Consider the following 16,418-nt stretch of genomic DNA (forward strand, 5'->3'; position numbering starts at 1 on the left):
GTTCACCAAATCACATTAATTCTGAGAGCTAAAACATGCTAAGGATGAAGGTTATTTTCTGTTCAATCTAATTTATCTATGACAATAATCATCACTAATAATATGTCAAATTAGATTGCAGTCATTTTACGCATGCATGCTGATTTGGAAAATAGTGTTAAACCATCCCATAGTAATTAACAATTGGTAAAGGTGTGCAGGGCCTGAAGTCACCAGCCTATCTAGACAGAAAATTACATTTTATAGAAAGGATTTAAAGATATGTATTCTTACCTAATTCTGAACATAAGTTATAATCTGTAAAAGCAGATGTAATTTTTTAATGATGCTATTAGGGCTATTAATCATTGAAGGAAGTGTGTCCCTCTCTCCAAAGTATTTTGGGCCAAATTCTGCTCCTCTAGAAATGGAAAGGAGCTATACCATGGCTTCATAAGAACCAATTGGTTCTTTGTTTTTCGTATTTTCCTTTTTTTTTCTTCTTCTGTGGGTTAACTTTCTAATCATTTACCGACAGCTTCTAGCTTTTAGTACAGATTTAGCAAGGTTCTATAAGTACTTATCCATGAGTCTATTCACTGTACAAGCATTAACAGCAGCAGTGGTACTGTAATTACACGTATTATAACAATGCACATTCCTTAACATCTGCCAGTGTTATTAATTTAATACATTCAGATCTTGATGCGATGTTGGTGGGTGGGTTTTTTTTGTTGTAGTTTTTGGGGTTTGCTCTCATTTTTTCTTTTAGATGAAAGAAAGATCAGAAATCGTGCAGATTAACCCACCCAGAATCCCCTATTCTTAGGGAATCATTAAAGCAAAAACTGCTTCTGCTGAAACACTCTTAATAGGAGTTCTTTTTTTCACAGTAGGTATTTCACGGTACTGATTGCTTTAATAATACTTTTACAGTCTCTTGACTTATAAAGTATTACTGTATTACAAAATACTTGGTTTTAAACTGTCTGCTTAGTAATGAAGTTTTAAGGGACCATTTATATCCTTTTTGGCTGTTTTGGTTACAAGAATTTACGTGCACACACACACACACAATCATGCTTCGACTTACAGAATTACGTTTTAAAAATAAGAGGAAAATAATCTGTTGTTTCTTATTTTCCCTGCTCTAATCTCTCATGATCCTGGTACTGCTTCTCTCTCTCTTTGGAGGCCCTCTTTATTGATTAAATGAATCTGCTCGAAAGGCTGGTTCCCAGGCTCTTTGATCTAATCCGATCTGATCTTATCCGATCGCTTCAGCAGGACATTGGGGAATTAACAATAAGCAGCTTTACCACAAGTGTTTAATAACTCAACACAATCTCCTTATGGCTCCGAGCTGCTCATGTTCTCATCCAGTCAACAGCTCACGGTGTAACAGATTGGACATCCCTCTGAACCTGAGGAATTTTCATGCACTGTGAAACTAATCGCTTCAAGTTCCTTCATAAATCACACAAAGCAGATTTCAGCATCTTAACAAATTGAAAAAAAAAAAAAAAAAAAGGAGGAATGGGGGGAGGAATTTATCCACTCAGCTAAAGACCAGGAAGGGGCACGAGGAGGGGAGGAGGTATAATCTAAATTCTGTCATCTTATTTAATGTGTTTCTCATCTGCTTAACTTTCACGAGCATAAAATAATTCAGGCAGACTAAAGCTTTACAACCCTTCAAGCCCACACTGACCTTATTTTTTTCCCTGTATGATAGGAAAACATGTGGTTTCTACACTAGTTGTGTTATTTTTGTCCCTGTAACAACCCTTGAGTTTGCTGGTGGCATGCAATTAAGCAGGTAATGTGTGACATGGAGTGGCAAAGTATTTTAACTTCTCATCACATGTACCTACTAACAATGAATGGAAAAGCAGAAGGGATGCCTTGATGCTGACAGGAGAATCAAAGTCACTTCTTTGGAACTCAAGAGCAGTAGCATCTTCAGAATGGATCCAGTGTGAGATTTGTTTAATGCTTAGGCCTTTCCATGTCACAGCCCTCCAGAGAAATTGAGTTTTATTTCCACTTTCCAAGCATCAGAAGAAGAATCAAAGCTGTTGACATTTAGGCTCTGTCTGACTATCATCTCCAAACAACCAAACGGACATCTGAGTCTGCGTAGGAGGTAAGGAAAGAAAAGAAGTGATTCAACAGAGAGCATCACCCTTGAGAAAAGGTTCACTAAATGTTAGAGATGGGAGACAGGCTTTTTTGACCCAGGCTTTACAAAACCTGGTAGTTGTGCTGTATAGCCCACTCATGTGGCCAATGCCTTTGGGATTCAACTGAACAAGTTGAAAATGTACCCAACATCTCAAAATTAAATTCACTAAGTCCTTTGCAAAGAGTCCTAAAGTGCCAAGAAAGAGCATTAACAATGTAAATGCACATATCAACATAGGTTTATCTGAAAGATTTGTGAACCTGATTGTAACAAAGTTTTGTTAGAGTTTTAAGGAGACATGAAAGATGTTTGATTATTGGTTTTGCTGCCAACACATTTATCAAGTTATGAAGCCTGGATTTGTCATACAGGTTCTAAATAATACCAATTCTAAATCTAGTGATTATTTTAGCACTTGCTTTGGAAAGCCATTACCTACTGTCAGAAAGTTCCTTGCTGGATTCCTTACATTCAGAGGTTACTCTACGGTGTGGCTTGTAACTGAGAATGGATGCCTAGCCAAAGTACTGTAAAGGTATCTCATCTCGCTCAGATCTTAGATCAATGGGAACTTTTAAAATTATTGAAGCTGCAGTTCATTTTCAAATACATTTTTGAAAATAAATTTTAAAATTCAAATACAGTTATGAAATTAAAATACAATTCAGTGATTCTCTTATTACTCCCTTAAAAGGACTACTGAAAGTATCTCCATAAAGGATCTAAGGTCAATAGCAAATTATTTTGATCTATAGTTCAATCAAGAGGCATTAAGAAAGTCTTGAAGGTTAGCTTGAAGGCTATGTATGTATTGTTGAAGTCATCTGAATCTTTCAAACAAGATGGCAAGAAATGGCCACTTCTTCTATAAATGGAGTTTTCTTCCGTACATAGGTTTGCTTTCCAAATATGAACAATGCTTTTTGTCTGGTTCATGTCATGGGGCAACCGTGCAAGAGACCTTTAACTGCTCTTTCTTGTTCAGTAGCAATTACCAGCCACCAGAGACTTCTTTATTCTGTATTTACTTGGCTTTGATATTTACCAGTGATGATGGCAAAGCCATGGAAAAATTTGCTGAGAGTTATGATGTGGTGATCATTTGAAAACCAACCACAGAAACTCAAAAATATTGTGTACTCATTGTGGATGATTACTAGAAACCAGCCCAAGGAAGAAACAAAACACAACATACCTTCTTAAATTAATTTAGATGGAGATATTTTCCTAGCACTGAAGCAATATTAATAGAATTTATATATTATGCAGATGCTTCAACAGGGGGATTAAAGCTATTGCTGTTGTGCTTGGAGTCCACTGGGACTTATGTTGATTTACAGCATTTAGACCCTAAACATTTTCCAGAAGTGTTGTTCCATTTGGTGACTGCATTTTTCTAAAGTCACCAAATTAACAGGACTGACTTGTCTAAGTGCACATATGAAAAACTCCTTTGCTATCCCTCCTCATCCAAATAACCACAAAAAAGCCACTAAACTTGGAAAATAATTCTGGAAAATATTGTTGTATGACTGACAGTTTGGGGCTTTCATGACACTGGCTGAGAATTTTCCAACAAAACAGTTTTTTTCAGAGCACTTATTTGATTAAGGCTTTATTGTGTCACAGGAGGCACAAAAATTCATTTTTATGAACTTTTGATGAAACAGAAATCATTCCTTTGGAAAGCTATTTCTTCTCCTGCCATCTCACCTGTTGTGGTTCTTTAAAGCCTAAAACCCAACGAGTTTCAGTAGCATACCTGTTGTACAATTTGCCCCTAAGGCACTGGACTGTGGCTCTAGACAGCTTGATTTGTGAGCCTCATAGTATTGTGAAACCAGGGTCTGGAAGCTTGAGAAAACCCAGCAGCTCAGCAGGAAGCTTGGAGACCTCAAGAATGAGGGTTTGAACTGATGTTCACATGACTTCCGTGATTCCTCACAGAGCTGAACACCAAACCTCTTCTGCTTTCATGTTTTCTACACACAATATTTTGATTAATTCAGAACTAGTTTAATTTTCATGTACGATTTTCCCACCTATGGGTTTAGGTTTTTTTTAAACATCTATTTTATAATCCAAAAATTGAACTGTGGGTGGTTGTTGTTTTGGGGTTTAGTTTTTGTTTTTCCAAATTTTCCAGCAAAATAGAAATGCTGATTTTTGACACTATGCTTGTAGCTGTTGGATGGAACATGACTGCATGGTAATGTCATTTTGACATCTTTCAGAATCATGGCATTCAGATCTTGCTTGGTATTTCCATGCAGGACAATAATGAGAATAGATGCTTGCCTATAGCTGGTTTCCCTCTTGGCTTATTACAAATAGTATGAAGGAAGATGCAGAATTGTGCCTCAGTCTGAGGGACAAACGTTACTTGGAGCCTCACTTACTCTTTGAGAATACAGCAAGGCTAAAGAAATCAGTCTCCGGCAAAATCTGTCCTGTGAAGAAAGCTGTACTGGTGTCCTTAGCTGCACAGGCCGACATAAAGTTAACAAAAATACTGGACTCATAAAGCTGGTTTATCAGAGAATGTGTAGACAGGCTAAAGGTTTAGACCTTTATATTCATCACGCTCATTGCTCGGTCTCACTGTATCTAAAAGACGTATGCCAGGATAAAGACGATGAATGACAGCCATTACGTCTGGAACAATGCAACTTTAAAACCTATTAGTCACTATAGAAATGTTTTCTGTATGAAGTAGTGTAAGAATATGAAAGGAAACTAAAGGTCTTCACAATTTACAATTTTCTATCCCTGCTTCCAAGACCAAGTGCTTTGATTGCACTAACACAACACGTTTATATGGGCATAGTAAAAATAAATAGAGACCTAAGAAAACAAAAGACCACATTTTGTATATAAGACAAAGGGTAAGAGCAAACTACATATGGCAAATATTAGTCATGGCTGTTTAATGCCCAGCTGAAGGTAATACAGATATCTAAGGATGAGAAAGGTATAAGAACTAAATGCAGAAGTGTTATTTATCCAGCTATATATACCCAGAAGCTACATTTCTGCCCTTCACCTATGGCTGCACAGCAGTGTATTGCAATGGGTAGAGCACATCATATTTCATAGAAGTCAAATTAATGAAGTAGGTAATGAATGTTCTTTCTCAGTGATGCACTGATTGAGTGGGCCTGCAAAGTACGAAGCAGTGATACGCAGAGATATTATAGCTGAAACTGAATTGAAGCAGTGCATCCACTTCCTTGCAGCAGAGCCTGTGACTATGCAAGTATCTTGCAAGGCATCACATTGTGCTACGTTGGCACAGCACATCTTTGAGTATGGCAGAGGTTCTCCTTGCGTGTCTTGCTATTTAAGGATTGCAAGATATCAGAGACATTTTGCCTGAAAAGTATAAAAACAGTACTTATTTTTCTGTTTTTCTCTATACTTTACTTGATCACATTCCAATCACTGAAATTTGGACATTTCTTATGAACTATACCGGCTATTTTGTCTGAACTGCATACTTATCAAAGCTTTAACTTATAAATTAAAAGGCAGGACATCTGATTCTTCCTCTTTCCTCTAAGCCTCCATATGAAAGTAATATGGTATAAAATCCAACAATGTTTTCACATTCTGTAGTAGTAAAAATACTTTTTTTTAACATAAAGTATCCTGAAAGCTTTGGAAAGCAGGCTCTCTCTTCAAAACAGAACACCAGGCTTTGTCAACTGTTTTACCTTTAAAAATACAGCACCATCATTGTAAGAAATTTCCTCCTTTCAATGTCAACAAATAGGCAGTTTCGAAGAGCACACATTGTAACCATGCAATGAGTAATTAAAACATAAATTCAAAATAAGCACCTCTGTTTATATCAGAAATGGTAGTGAATTGTACTCAGGACTTAGGCCTGAGCAACTGAGAAAACCGTAAACCACACCACTGCTTTTCAAGTATTTTTCTCCAGGTCACCCTTGAACACCCAGAGTACTACATAAGGTTAGCCTAGGTTATATTTTCTTCTTTATTACCTGTGTGTCTGTTACTGAGGTCAATGAGCTGCAGCATTCTGAAATGAGGCACTTACCTGATGAGTAAATCTCAAGTTCTTTCTTTAGTCTTTGCAAGGAGAGGAATTGTGGTGCTTGGGTGCTAACCTAATGCCCGTGTGTCCTGGTTTGAGGTAAAAGTGTTATCTAAGCAAGTTCCTTGGGAGCTGTAGGCCAGATTTTTTGAAAGGTGTCCAGACGCCTAAAAATATGATAGAAATAAAATACATCTATAGGAATCCTGCAGTCTTTGAAAATGAAACTAGTGATGGGATTACTCTGTCTAAATCAACATGTCTACATATAAGCTAGTTTTCTGTGCTTTCCTTATTGTCAGCATAGAAAGGCAATTCTAGGTTGCCATTCCTCTTACCCTAAAGCAATTTTTTTTGCAATATCTTAGATGAATCATGTTCTAGCAGTGCCCATTTCACTCCATTGACCCTCTGAGGCTCTTAGCTAAGACATAGATGTTCACACTGTAAGCCATCTAAGTGAACTGCATCTCACCCTTGTTGCCTGCTTGCACCTCTCAAAGTAAAACTACGAATCTCCACACTGTGTTTACAGATTCTCAAACTCTGACTCTTCATGTCCTCAGCACAAATTGCCTCTACCCTCCAACTTCCCCAGTTAGATTACTATCTGAATCAGTACAGTGATAGTCAAAGTTTGAAAATTATTACAGCAACTTGTAAACACATTCTTGGCATCAAATATTGCAAAAAGCATTCTTTCCTAGCAGGCTGCTGCCATTCGTATATAAAAGGACATACTGTGTTATTAAAAGAAAAATATTCCCAAATGAAAGCCACAAATTGGTAAAGAAGCCTATAAAATAAAAGTGCATCATGTTTTGTCTGTTTTTGAAATATGGCCAGACTAAACCATTAAATGGGGATCTTGTTGCACAAAGTCTGCAGAATTAAACCACGAAGCCACTACACCAATAACGTTGTGCCAAACAAAACGTATCAAGACTAGTTATGCTCAATAAAATCTCTAAATCAAATGACTGTTCTTCATGCTTAGAACACTTCCTGATGTCAGGGAAAATACATATGAGTTCATTTAGACATGGTGAAGTCTTTTGGTGTCAATCTATTAATTAAAAAAAAAAAAAAAAAGAAGAAAAAAGAAAAAAGGGAAAAAGTCCAAATTCAAGATAGAAAAAAAGGAAGGCCAGGTAATTCTTTATCCGGATTAGTATTTTTTTAGTGAGTAAATGTGCATCAGCCAAGACACACATGGGATTAAGGGTTACTGTAGTGGGCCCAGAACGTCCTTCCTTTCTGATGAAACTTGGAGGCGGGGATGTAGGAATTATGAGCAGTATAACTGAATAGCTTGTATGAATATATGTGTGTGTGTATATATATATATATATATATGTATACACGCACCTATGTAAGGTTTGGGGAGAATCCATATAGGCTCAAACTCGAGAAAGGAGTCAGGTAATCTTCATGTGCCATGACCTATAACAGAAGTACATTTTATGGTTTCAAAAGACAAACATTTGCTATTTCTCCAATACAAACACGTGCTACTGAGTGCAAGAAAACTGTTTTATAAGCACAACACTGTGATGGGTTGACCCTGGCCAGCAGCCAAGCACCCACACCGCTGCTCACTCACTCCCTGCTGCCTAGCAGGACTGGGGAGACATCAGGAGGAGCAAAAGCAAGAAAACTGATGGGTTGAGAAAAAGTACAGTTTAGTAAATGAAGGAAAGATAAAAAACAAGTGATGCAAAGATAATCAATCACCACTTCCCACAAGCGGACTGATGCTCAGACAGTTTCTGAGCAACAACCACCCTGGAAAACATAAAAACCCCAAACAACGCTTTCTTCTGCAACACCAGCTTTATGACTAAGCATGAGGTTCCATGGTATGGAAAATCCCTTTGGACAATTTGGGTCAGCTGTCCCAGCTGTGTCCATTTCTAATTTCTTGCCCACTCACTGTGAGGTTGGACGGAGTGGGAAAATGAGAAAGTCTTGCCACTGTGCAGGAACTATTTAGTAATAGACAAAACATCGGTGTGCTATCAACACTGTTGTAGTCACAAATCCAAAATACGGGACCATACCGTCTGCTAACAAGAAAGTTAACTCCATCCCAGCCAGACACAGTACAAACATTGAAACAATTAAATACCAGAATATATAACACATTCAAATAATTTCTCTCTATTAGAAGTGTATCCAGTTGCATTGCTTTTATCAGCAAACATTACTATGTGTCGTATGATACACTTCACTCAAAAGAACTCTGGTTTTCTTTCGTGCATTCCAGTTTCTCCATAGCTTCAGTCTCAGAAAAAACTTATCAGAAATACTGCTTTGCGATACACAAGCCTTTTTTCATTCTGGTTGAAGGATTTCTGACAATTACCTAAACTGTAATGAATAAAAGAATGTACTACATTAAGTGCTGTGTCTGTCTTTCCCTGGTCTGCTTCAGAAACACATTAAGACAGTAACTTTGTCCTCATTTGGAGAGGAAACAGACCTCATTATTCACCTCTTTGTAAAATTCCTGTTCCTGGCAGTCAGATAGCTGACCTTCCTATCTAAGCAAGGTGTTAAAATGGTTAACAGATTTGTTGAAAGTGACTGGTAACAGAGAGCCTATGCTTAACATAATCCTCTTCAGAAAGCTATTTGCTGTTCTAGCCATAGTAATCAAGGCTGTTGTGTGAAATCAGGTTCTTGATTATCTTTAAGGCATTATCACAGGTCCAATAACAAAATGAATTTTATTGGACGCTTCATGTCTCCCCCCCTCCAACCTAAAACATGCATGTTTTCTTTTTCTACATTGACTTAACTATTTAGAAATCACAGACGTTGTGGGCGATTATGTTTTCAGTTTGGGAAAGACATAATTAAAGACTGACTGTACTTCTTAAATCACTGTGCTTGATTCCCTAACCAGCTGTTTCAAACTTCTTCTTTTAGGAGTATTCCTACTGAAACCAAGAAGCTTTCATAGGCAAGAATCTGGAAGACCAGGTTTTACTAGGTGAATAGTGTTTACATGCACAGTACTAAGATCTATTAGCAATGCTTCAAAGAGCTACTGGCCAAAACAGACTAATTTTTACAAACATCTATGAAATAAAGACTACTATGCTATTTACTGCCGAGAAGCAGTGCGATCAAGCTGGTTTACTCAAGCTAAATTTAATGATATGGCGGTGAAACTTATACCATCCCCAGCCAGACTATTATGAAAAAAGGCTGGTATAGCATGTTTGGTATGAAAACCCAAAGAAATTTAATAGTAAATCTGAGGAATATCTTTCATGTCTTCCTCAAGAAAAGTGATGAAAAGGCTTGTGGAGAATAGTATAATTTCTGGTGCTGGGAAAAAAATTCCCACAAGAATTTTAAAGTTTTCACTTTGAAATGAGAAATACAAGTTATGTAAAAATTTATGAACTAAAAATCTGAAGAAAAAAGATTCAGATCTGAACCGTTAAAACTTTCAAATTAGACTCAATTTCTCTGGTTCTCCATCCACACGTTTATGTATACCGTGTTTACAATGCTTTCTCGTTGAACGGTCATTTTGAACCCAAAATCAGAATATTTTCTGAGGAAATCTGTGGCCAAGTTTCTATGAAAAATCTTCAGATTCAAGATGAAAATGATACAGTGAGGAGGAACAATTACCTATTTTAATGCAAATCCAATTTTTTTCATCAGAGATTTGCAATGGACATTTCATCAATGGCATGATAAAGGCTGCTGCATTTCACCTGCACCTGCTTGCAACAAGTGAGCATAGATTATAAAAGTTCTTCAGAGTTTAGTAAAATTCATACAGCTGTAAGCATATCTTATTATACTGCAAACCCCATAAACAAAACTTTTGTCTTGTAAGCAGTTTCTGGGATTCAACAATTTAGTCATACACATAGTTTGCACAAGACACACAGAACCTCCATGTAAACTAATACAGCGTATTTTAAAAGTACATAAAAAAAATGACATTTAATTTGAAAACAATCTCTGTAAGTATACGATGCACAGTTAAGTAATGAAGTAAATCGTAGAGCTCTTCAAGGCAGATTCATTAGAAAAACTGATGGACATAACTGGCTGAATGCCTCTGTTTCCAAAACATTACAAGCTACAGACTTCTGTAACTAGTCACTAATTCTATAAACAAGAGTCTATTTTAGACTGACCATGTCAAATGCTGGTTCGCTTTAATCTGTAGAAAATATCATAGCTGAGGTTAAGGATTTGTTTTGCAGTTACCATTTTGAGAAAAAAAAAAAAGTTATTCAGAAAGCAACAAGAATTAATGATTTCCCTATGACCCCGAATGTATATTCTGGCATCTTAAGCTTTTCCTTGCCTTTGCTCACATTCTACCAAAGGAAAAAAAACAGTCTGGAAAAGTTATTTCATTTTATTTGCTGCTTCTCAAAAATCGGAGAGGTAAAGCAATATTGGGAATAAATTAATTTTTCCTGAAGTATACACATGCATTTAGTGACTCTCATGTAGTCCTAGACAACTAGGAAACTAGCAGAAACACTCGTACCTGCTGTCTCCCTTTTATATGTGGATGGGAAAGAATTCAAACAACTTCCAGTAGGAAGAATTCCTTGCACATTTTCCTGCAAACTTCCATCACTCTGTATGGGGTGGTATTGTGATCTAATTCATCATCCGGTCATACCTTCACCATCTCTTGGCGCTATAATCCAAACTTTAAATGACTGTGATACTTCTTCTGATTCCTGAGTGAAGGCAATTATGTGTAAATCAGTCGTCTAAGTAATCCATAGATATTGCAGTGTTTTAAAATCCAGTTCTTGTCCCATTATTCGAATGCAATAACTTCCCTGCTGTTATTTTAAACATTGTAAATAATTTCAGGTCTTTTATAGTAATTGGAAACTTATGCAATTTTGTGGCTTAATATTGCATATGTAAATATAGGTTAATTGAAATTGCCAACTAATAAATGCTCCTAATATAATATTCATAAATCCAGGATATTTCATACAAACATTTGGTTGCATATGAGACATCTGAATTAAATTTTGCTTTGAATTAAATAAAAAATAAAGGTGCTTTCATTTTATTGCATTAGGCTTAAAATGTACTAGACATTGGAAAAGTGAATGAATTTGCACAGCAAGATTAAGGCAACTATGAATATCAGAACATGCATAATAATTTTGCTCTTCTTCGCGCTTATTAACAAATTATATTATAGAAAAAATATCTCTGAGTAAGAAACTGCAATTGTTGGTAGTTAGAGGCAAAACACAACTAAGTTTTTCCTGTCAACTTTCCTAAAAATGTCTCTATTTCAGTTGAAAGTTATGTCCTCAGCTTGCTTGTGGTATATTCTGCTTACAACTTCTAAAAGGCAACAGGTGTGACAAGGGACTAGTAAATTTGCTAGTAAAAATAAGATTTTTTTTTTTGAATAAGAATAAAACCTCATGAAAATGCAAGCTCGCTGCGCTCTTTTTTTTATACTGCATGCTTTGTAAGAAACACTGCTGCACAGCAAACACCAGGAAGCATTACCACTAGGCTAAAAAAGTCACCAGCACTCTAAACACGAAATGTGCACTACCACTTCAGGCAGCCTTTTCACCATGGCCTGCAGGCTGTGTCGGGGGTAACTGCCTGTGCCCTTCTCTGCACTGACAGCCCCAGCTGACAGACCTCAGGCAGATTTCTCCAGAAGTACTAGCTGAAATATCCGGCCTAATAAGACATTGACCAGTCTGCTGAAATGGTGAATTTGAAGGGGGGGATTAAAAAAAAAAGAGAAGTATAAAGTGTAGTAATATTTTTGTCAATAGGGTGCTAACTGTAAAGCAGAATGACAGCTGTGACATAGCCTTGCGTGCTGTTCCCCTACGGTTTCTCACACCACAGCAGACTGCTAATGTATAAAAGGGTGATGGCGTTTGTACAGTATTAATGTAATTATGAAAAAAAATGAAAATTATCTGCTACTGATCACAGATGTGTGTGAACCAAGGGCTCTTGGTTTTATTAAAAATATCGATTTCCTGTGAATGGGTTGCAGTATTTGGTGGGCAGGTACTTTTGGGGAACCAGCCTTTGGTGCCTGCACTTGGGATGTGCAATGTGGTTCTCTGTGAGTTTTGCAATGGCACAATACTACTTCTGTCCATACACCATCTCCTGTCCGTGGCATTTGACAACGCGGCAGAGAAGTTGTATGCAATTTCTGTTTTCACCAAGACACTTTCCATGTCCGAATTCTCTGAATTAGAAGTGTTGCTGGCTCTCAGGCCACAGAGAAAATTAGCCTCACATCTGCACAGACATGAGGGTTGTGTCTGTGTATACAAACCTTTTTCATGTCCGTCTTCCCAAATAACCTGACCTTTTTCTTAATGCACATGGCTTTGAGATGTCAGCAATCTGCCAAAAGCTGAAGACTTGGCGAAGGCAACTTTGGTTAGCAAATTGGTCAGCATGTGTTTCCAATATGTATGCTCGTGGCTTAATTAGGTTTAATTAACAAGTGTTTATGCCTGTTGCAGGGGACAATGGCTATCTAGCGAAGTCTTATTTATTGGCAACATATGGCATTCTAGTGAATGATTGCCAAAATAACTGTCGTGAAGCATTTAAAAGAACTTGTTCAGTTCAGAATCTTGGAATATTAAAAATGTTTTTCAGATGTCTGTGCAGTCCAGGAGGTGCCTTTTAGATCAGTTCATTGAAAATGGACCTGGTGCTCCTTTCAGCACCTTATGACCTAAGGGGATGGGAGGTAGGAAGAAACTGTCATAGTATGAAGTGAATTAAGCAAAAATTTGCACATAAAACAAGAGAGATGCCAGAAAGCATAACTAATAGTATTATTTAAAAAGATTACTAAAATTCCTTCTGTATATCCTAACACTGTTATGCATGCCCTAGACTTTACAGTGATAACCAAAGAAGTAGGATCTCCACTTCAAATGACCCTGAAACTTAGCATTAACTTTAAGTAACTTGTAAAGTAGGTCACAATTAAAAATGCATACTGCTCATGGACTCTATACAACCACAGATACTAACTCTAGTTAAAAAGATCTGCTGCTAAAATTTAACTAAGAAGAAAAATAGGCACATCCCACAAAATAACAGACACTGGTCCAGGCAAATACAGATTTTGTAGTATAATGCTTTTTAATGGGATTGACCAGCAAAAGCACCAAATTCAGAACAATAGTTTGCCATTAAAGTTAATCTTCTGATCCAGGGTCGATGCTGACTGCATTTTTTTCTGGATTTCAGCTAGGAGCTTGTTGGCAGTTTAACTGCCTCAGAATAAAAATCTTTATTATTTCATGGAATTATCTTGAATTTTGCCTGAGACAATGGGAGTGTTAGCCTTCATCAAAGCTCTTTTTTTTTTATTACATCTTTGCATTCTTGCTCTCAGGCCTGTACTTGCAAACCAGCAACGGGAAAAGAGTCACACCAGTTCTAGCACCCCTGTGGCATAAAGTGGCACGCAAACTGAATTTACAGGCTTCTGAGGAGGTTGCCTTATGAACAGAAATTTCCAGGAGCAGTTCTTCATTCTGGCTTAGTCTTCTCACCGTCAGCCATGTCCTTGATATTACTGAGAGGAATCTACACCATGCCCTTCCCCACCAGTCGCAGAAAGAGAGATACACCTCTTGTCCGTAGGCAGCTGCCACAGCTCCTCTCTCCCTGGGTCCCCAAAGTATGTGGTTTGTCGCTGTGGCTTTCAGGCACCGGCAGATTTTTGCATGCAATCCACAGGGTTAGGATCTTTGCCCACCCATGCGCTGCACAGCTAAATTTACTCGTGCTCCTTTTCACAAACTTCTGCAAGCTTCAGCTTAGCCACAGCTTAAGTAAGAGGCCAGGGTCTTTTCCCCTTGAAGATTAAAACTTCCATATATCCTGTTTTTCTAAGGCCACGTTGGCAGTTTTGCACCTCAGCAGAAGGTATCATACTTCCGAGCTTACTCTTAAGAGGTTTAGAGGGAATCTGACCACATCCTCATGTGCACACCCAGGTTTCAAAAACTGCGGTTAAAATGTTGTACAATGAAAATAACTGGTAGCTTATTTCATGCTGGTTGTGCTTCAAACTCTATCACCAAGGTTATTCTTAGCTCTAATTTGAACAGGATTTAATGTGATGGTATTAAATGAAACTGTATCTTCAGATTATATTTTACTATCAATTCACTCTCCTATACTTACAGATATTTCTTGTTTGTCCTCTCGAACAGTTCTTTCAGAGTTGCTCCTTGACTTTGCTTCACAAATAAAGAGTTTTGCATTCATCTTTCCTAGAAATAAATAATAAGTCTTCAAGGAGTTCTTTAACAGAAAAATCTTTGCCCTTCATTAAGACAATGCCATTTTACACATAAAAAGATGCAAGTGGCATAAACACTTGTTGGAATTTAAGAAACCAGATACTTACAAAGATGGTCTTTTGTTGTAAGAGGGAGGAGGATGATTATTGCTCTTCTGCCAGGTTAGCAGTCAGATTCCCTTCCCAGCTGTACTCATTCAGTTGCCTATTATTTTTTCCTCACAGATCAATGTCGGAGTTCCCATGTGTTTTGTACTTACTGCATTGGGCAGCTCCTGTATAGAAAGAGCAGCCTTTACCTGTGGAGTTTAAAAAAGATCCTGGAGTATAAAATAGTAACATGTATGATGAAGCACTTGAGATAACCAGTAAGTATCCCTAGGAGGCACTTAACATTTTGTGGGGGGAAAAAAAGTGCTATATTCTTCAACTTTAATCTCTTTCCTTTCTTTTTACAGAGCATAATATGTGACAATCCTAAACTAGATGAACCTAGTACTAGGGTCTACTTCAAAGTGAATACTTATTTTTTCTGTACCATCTTTAGATTGTTTTTCTACTTTACAGATAATCCCACTAAAACTAGAGCAGCTATTTAAAAATAATAGCTTCATTCAACACAAGGAAGGGTAATGAAACTGACTCAGTATATTTAATTATAGTCTACCATACTGTTATGCCATTGCCAAGAGTTAAACATTATCAAACACTGAAATGTATTTACAAGTGACAAATAAGATACCTCTATTTTAAGGGACTGCATGATTCAGGGGTGTGGCAATAGGACACACGCACCACCAGTTTAAAGATCGTTGGTTCAAGTGTGGACAAAGACAACCACGGGATCAGAAATCCAATGTGATTACTTCTGTGAAAGTATTTTATCAGTATATCATTTAAAAAGAGATCTGACAAAATCTCTAAATCGTTGAAATTTAGCCAAGACTGGCTAAAAACAGATGGCATTTCAGTTTCTTATTCTGAGAAAAGACTGTAAAATACTCAGAGGGGGTAAAAGCTCACAAAACTGATTTTTATAATGTTGGCAATATGCTTTAGAGACGAGAAGGGAGGAACTATTTTCCTCTAATTGAAATGCCATTAATCATACACAGTATGTAGGACAGAGTTGATTTTAAAACTATCACAGTCCTTCAGTGCCTTAGGAGCTAACAATTCATGTGAAGTTTACATATTCAGGGCAAATGCAGCCCTAACACAAACCCACAAAAGCCAGTGACATTATACCTCTTACATGATGTTTGATTTTAGTATGTACTTGCTTGTTTTAATCAGTAGGCCTGCTGCTTGATTGATACTACAGTCATAAAAAAGTAAACAAGCACATTAAGAAAGTTAGAGGATATTTTTTGCGGGAGAGTATTTTTGTCATAACCTTTGTAATTGAGCATCCACAGTTATTATCACTGAAATACTGGAAGACGTGAGGCACCATTTTGTACCCAGAAAATGTGGACATTAGACTAGTTTCGTCACCAAAGTTTTACCTGGAGGGTCAGAACAAAATGCATTTTCAAAATAACAGTTTACTAGTAACGTGGTAGACAGGAACAGTTCAGCAGTTTTTTTACGACAGTTCGTTTGTTTGGTCAGATGCTATGGGAACGAGAAAAGTCCTCTGAAATATATTCTTATTGGTGGAAGGAATGCTTCTTCTGAGGAATGCTGTTATGCTTATGAAATAGCATTTCATGAGAAGATGCAGAAATACTTTGAGAGGTTGATCTGTAACGAGGATGTTTTTTAATCCACTCCAAAGAAGGCAAGGTAAAATAATATACGTATAAAAATTAGACTTGAAAGCAACATTATAGCAACATGAAAGTGGAAATTCTGGTTGTCCA

The 16,418-nt window shown here is 37.1% G+C and overlaps 1 long non-coding RNA gene across 1 annotated transcript; it reads right to left on the reverse strand.

Moving 5' to 3' along the window:
- Positions 1 to 6,233: 6,233 nt before the first annotated feature.
- On the reverse strand, positions 6,234 to 16,062 carry LOC128902878 (uncharacterized). The gene is made up of 5 exons (XR_008463902.1): positions 15,950 to 16,062; positions 14,662 to 14,852; positions 14,436 to 14,524; positions 7,593 to 7,667; positions 6,234 to 6,391 (listed from the first exon to the last, which is right to left on the reverse strand). It is a non-coding gene; the product is annotated as an uncharacterized LOC128902878 (long non-coding RNA).
- Between the last annotated feature and the right edge of the window lie 356 nt (positions 16,063 to 16,418).

The sequence above is a fragment of the Rissa tridactyla genome, chromosome Z (genome assembly GCF_028500815.1).
Source record: "Rissa tridactyla isolate bRisTri1 chromosome Z, bRisTri1.patW.cur.20221130, whole genome shotgun sequence".
Lineage (NCBI taxonomy): Eukaryota > Metazoa > Chordata > Aves > Charadriiformes > Laridae > Rissa > Rissa tridactyla.